The sequence below is a fragment of the Syngnathoides biaculeatus genome, chromosome 8 (assembly GCF_019802595.1).
Source record: "Syngnathoides biaculeatus isolate LvHL_M chromosome 8, ASM1980259v1, whole genome shotgun sequence".
Classification (NCBI taxonomy): domain Eukaryota; kingdom Metazoa; phylum Chordata; class Actinopteri; order Syngnathiformes; family Syngnathidae; genus Syngnathoides; species Syngnathoides biaculeatus.
The window spans coordinates 15002543-15008303 of record NC_084647.1 but is presented as its reverse complement, the minus strand read 5'-3'; the positions used below and the strand labels follow the sequence as shown (position 1 = coordinate 15008303).

At 40.7% G+C, this 5761-nt stretch overlaps 1 long non-coding RNA gene across 1 annotated transcript; it reads left to right on the top strand.

The window, feature by feature from the left end:
- The first annotated feature begins 562 nt into the window (after positions 1 to 562).
- On the top strand, positions 563 to 2560 carry LOC133504776 (uncharacterized). Its single transcript, XR_009796076.1, has 3 exons — positions 563 to 704; positions 786 to 1018; positions 2509 to 2560. It is a non-coding gene; the product is annotated as an uncharacterized LOC133504776 (long non-coding RNA).
- The last annotated feature ends 3201 nt before the right edge of the window (positions 2561 to 5761 follow it).

Below are 5761 nucleotides of genomic sequence, written 5' to 3'. Positions count from 1 at the left end.
GTGGCTATTAGTCCTGATAAATTATGAATCAGCTTTATAACTGACTGTCTAGTACCTGCTGGAAATAAATTACACTTGGGTTCCAGCACACAATTCTGGAATAATGAGTTTTTTTTTTTTTTAACCAAGCGCTGTGTTTGTATGGTTGCTGTCTGTTTTTCTCTGAATATACTTGGAAAATGAATCTTTGCGAGAAACAGTCACTGTATGCATTGCGTGTGCATGTTTGGGGTTGTGAAAGTGAACCTGGCAAGAACCATAATGTGTCTCTCCTTGTGGGGCCATCTTGATAAAGACAAATGAGCTGACAGCAAAGTGAATTGCGTAACGCACCAAACAACATTTGCATTTCCAAACCACACACACACACACACACACAAACACTCACGCAAGCATACAGGATGTTATGGACATTTGCTAATGCTGCGTATGCACTACGTTCTCGGCAGCTACAACAGCCTTGTTTACCCAAAATGTAATGCACCACAGGGTTTTGGCAATTTCTTTACCCATTTAAATCTGTTCATCCATCCATTTTTCCCCTATGACTTGTCCTGGTTGGGGTCACGGGGCTCTGGACCCGGACTAAACCCTGAACTGGTCGCCAGTCAAGCCACAGGGCACATTTCGAGACGGAAAAGCATTTGCATTCACATTCACAGTGGGAACTGAATCTACACTCCACGCACCAAAGTCAGGCAATGGTACTACACCGTCGATGACTCCCCCCGCATATTCAAGTCTTACTAACTTTACTGACAGTCTATATCATGTGTCAATGGCAGGCAGTGAGGGGAGGGGGCTGCTGATTCCCAGAGGCTCAAAGGCAAACCGCAGTTCACCTTGCGGTCGACCACAGATGCCAGTACCGCCCCTTTTGGCCCGTCATGTTCACATGTGGTCCTTCATCTTTTTAACGTTCTGTCAAGGCTTTCTACAGATCAAACAGAACATGTCTGTGACCACATTAATTAAGAAGAAGCTCTTCCAGAGTTTGAGTCAGAGCTCATCAAATGGGGTGATGTTAAATCTTTCACTGAAACGTGACATGTTATTACATACATTATTTACGTACACATTGCAGAACGTGACAACATTTGAAAGGACTGTGACATTTTGGCAAATACATATTTCCCAACCAAGTATGGACCCCATCCAATTTTAAGATTCTATGGTCTTACGTAGTGTCAGGATTTGACATTGCAACAAACCATTCATCTTCAACATCCCACCGATGTTGTGTCTTTGAGCAAGACATTGAATTCCTGAACTGCTTCCTGGATGCTTAAAGGGGAAGTCCACTGGTTTCCATGAACAATGTATCCAATAGGTCATGTATTCAGTACTCTATTTTAACAATGGGATGTTCAATCCTCTCTCATTTAAGTGTTATGACAACATTTTTATCGACAATTACGACAATTTTTAGGGGCGCTCCCATTTTCGCGATTCACATGACCTACGTGGCTCGATTACATGGGACATCATTTATGCCCAGCGCTGACTTCTCGGATTTATCATCTGATAAAGAAATAGCGGTGTCGTTTGATCGGGAAGACTGAGGAATACTTCCATACACAGCCGTGAGCGTCACAGCTCCGGGACTCGGGGGAGCCGTAAGCTTGTTCCCCGAGCTGTGGGAGCGAGCTCGAGGGAGCTGTAAGCTCGCTTCCCGGCGAGCGATTTTCAGGGCTCGGGGAGCAAGCTCACGGCTCAACCGATACTGCTATTTCGTCATCAGATGGGGATAAACCCGAGAAATCAGCGCTGGGCATAAATGGTGTCCCATGTAATCGAGCCTTTGTTGCGGCACGTAACACGTCACATCCGCGCACGTAGGTCATGTGACTTGCGAAAATGGCAGCGCCCCTGAAAATTCATCGTCGATAAAAATCTTCTCAAAACACTATTAAATGAGAGAGGATTTAACATCACATTGTCAAAATAGATTACATATTACATGACCTATTGGATACATTGTTAATGCAAACCAGTGGATTTTCCCTTTAAGTAGCCGCCTGCCCACTCAGCATGTGTTTGCTGTGTTCACAACTTTGATGGGTCAACTGCAGAGGAATTAAATATATGTGTGCTCATCACAATAAAAAAGATTATTCCTCTTGTCGTGTCACCTAAATTTTACTGCATGGCATTATTTCTTTTTGATAGTTTCAAAACATGCCTGGACATCCACAAAAATCACAGTACATCAATCCCCTTAAACGATTTGGCCTTAAAATGGAGCTGTGGGTGCCGGGAATATAGTCCAAATACACCTAAACGAGAGTCCGTGGGCAAAGACGGTTGGTAGGTTCAAATGAAAATACAATTAGAGCAGACATTTAAAAGTATTATAGGTTAATTACATCAATGCTGGGGGTTTAGTCTATTTTCGACTGAGACTGTCACCTCCGGTTTCTCAACACATTATTTACTTTCGCTTTGTGTAAGAATCCAATTAGTGACAAAACTCTTTTTCTTTTTTTTTTTCTTTTTTTTCAATGACAGGCTAAGGAAAATGGTATCAAATGGCATCAAATGATAATCCTCCAGTTCAATGGCAAGTCCAATCATTCACCTAAATTGATATCATCACACGGGGGAAATTGCAGTGGGAATGTAAGATCCGGGCATCCAAATTTGCTTACCAACACTCACTTATCTCTCACACGAACACACACACACAGATTGCAGTGATTGCTCGCTCCATTCAACCCTGACCTCCACGGTGATATCAGCTCCTTCTGCAGGCCACGTTTTCACCTCAGATATGTCAATCACGGGGTCACGTTGTGAGAAGGTTAGTGGCTGTCTGTCATTTCCGTCAATCCGCCCGCCCCCGGCCATCGAGCATGTCTACCTACTCCTGAATCTTCCTGATGGCTTTGAAACCCTAGGAGCACACACTATTATTTGCATGTTGTCTAGACAAAAAAAATACATATTGTCTCCTAACAAGTGCCACTTTCGATAAATAACAGATAATCAGACTGATTTGTGGACACAGGAGGGACTCTGACCAGACGCCTCTTTTTTTTCTAGTGGCATTTGTTTGAGCTCCCCAATGATCTCCAGACCTAAAAAATATAAATATTTTCATAACCCATATACATATACTCAGATGCAAAAAGCTATGAACAGGAAATCAAAAATACCCTTTTATCTTTTGCTCAACAGACCAATTCGTAATACTGTATCTGGAAGAATGCTAAAGAGTGTTCCCGCCTCACCTTATTCTCTTCATGTTCCAGAAGGGTAATGGTGCTTTTAGTCCATCATCACATCCTTTATTTTACCACTGGCAGGCTTTTGCTGTAGTTTTCACAGGAAAGTATTCAATACATGCACACATTTAGTTAAATAAACAAACCAAAAACAAATCCACAGATATTTAAGCAGGTTCGTGTATCCTATGTACGCGTAGAGTGGACAGAACCCCAATTTTCTCATCATTAGTATCCAATAAAAAGCAGTTGGAGTTGCATGTCGATATTCTTATTCCACAACAGCAACCATTCAAATAGTAGCAACATTAGATAGCAGTCTGCATTAAAATACCGTATTTTCCGCACTATAAGGCACACCTAAAAGCTTTTAGTTTTCTCAAAAGATGACGGTTCGCATTATAATCCAGTGCGCCTTATATATGGATCAATATTGAGCCTTTAGTCCACCTCCACCTAATGGATGCATAATGTAACCCCAGTCTTTACTGCAGCGTGTATTCTATGCACCTGATAATGCCTTATATGTGGAAATAAAAGTTTTAAAATAGGCCATTCATTAAAGGTGCGCCTTATAATGGGGTATCCCTTATAGTTCAGAAAATACGGTACCCTTTTTGTTCAAAATACCTCTTTACAACATTTCTCTTTGTTTAAGTCACGAGTTATGTTTGTCTAACATATTCATTCCCAAATAGTTTGGCTCCAAACAGCTGCAACAAAGCCTTCATAAATATTTGCATGCATATTTCATGTTTGGATTATGCTTTCGGTCAGGCATATCTGAGCATATTTCCAGGATCTAACACACGTACGTATCGATAAATGAAAGGCTTCTCCTCTGTCTTTGCTCTTTGTGCATTATGAATGACATCGCATTACATTAGGTTGCAGGGTAATGATGAGAGAACAGTGGAGCTGGTTTGATGAGTTATGCATGAAAGATCCTCCTTCAACCTTCTTGACTTGTCTTCTCAAGTCAAAGTTCATTTTCCTGATCCAAAGTTCATATGTGCCTTGTGCTTTGGTGTTGTTTAAATTTATATCAATTCATTCAATGTGTGATCCAAGATAAACCAGTGCTTTGTTGTTTCCATCTTTTACCGTGATTAACTTATTTTTGCACTTGTGTGACAAGTTAGTGATTGAGTTCCTGCAAAAGGGAACGCTTGATTTAGGTATCGACTCTCCGGTATCCCATCACTGCTGACAGTTTCATTTAGGTTTAAAACAACTCAGATTTACCGATTGTATACACCATTGAGATGAATGTGACATACGTCCAAGCCCCCCAACACAACCACCCCCCACCCCCACCAAACTGCCCCAAAAACAGCTTTATTTTGACTGACAAGTGAATTGCTAAAAGCAATGCTCAGTGTGCTGTTGCAAAACCATGCATATTCACTCTGTGATGAGTCCCTGTCAATCATGTTGTCTGAGGGGAAAAAAAAAAAAGATTGTCGCTTTAAATATTTCCTGGAGCTGTAAAACAAGTAGCGATCCTTCAAAGTTACAGTTTCATGACTCAAAATGGCCTTCTTGTACATCAACATCTTCCCAATGCCATAAACAACATGTCCCCACTTAGATAAAGCTTTATAGCTTTTTGTGGGATTGGGGTCATAAAAGATAAGACTAAAATAAAATTAAAAAACCAACTCTGACTGGACCAGCTGACACACTGAAAACAGTAAAGCCTCGGTGGTCGAATGTCCCCGTTTTCGAACAAATCAGTTTTCGAACAAAAATTTTGAGATTTTTTTTTTTTTTGCTTCTGTTTTCAAACGAAAATCGGTACTCAAACGCTCCCAATAAAACCCGGAAATAACATATTGCACGCGGCCAGACCAGCTGACACACGACGCACTTTGTTGTGAATTCCCACACCGCCGAAAAAAGAAACGGAAATAACATAATGCGCACGGTGCAAGCAGCTGACCTACCCATGAAAGGCTTTGTTATTGTGTATTTGAACGCCCCCCCGAAAAAAAAACAACCCAGAAATGACATAACGCGCACTTTTGTTATTCTGTATAATGCAGCCTCTGTACACAGACATTTCCCGGTACTAACTGTTGTTTTTCTTCTCATCTCATTCTCATCATCTCGTATTAACCCCGAATCATGGCTCCAAAGAAATGTTTTTCCCCCTCATTATTCTTTGTTTAAAGTTATTTTGTTAATAAAAAACAGTTTACAAGGCTGGGGCCCGAGTCTCTACAGATACGGCAATGCACTCCCAGCCTAGCGTACTCTACTATTAAAGCATACATTTTAAGCAAAAAATAAATATTTCTTAAAGTATTTTATTATACAAAGTATTTAAACTATACTTATATTGCTTTAAAAAAAATCCTAATTTTTTAGGTTTGGAACGCATTATTTCTTTCCCTTCATTGTAATGGGAAACATCGATTCAGTTTTTGAACAATTCCCTTTTCGAACTGTTTTTTGGAACGGATTGTGGTCGAGAACCGAGGCGTCACTGTACGTCAAATGTGAGCAACTATTCTCTAATATGTTCAACATTCATT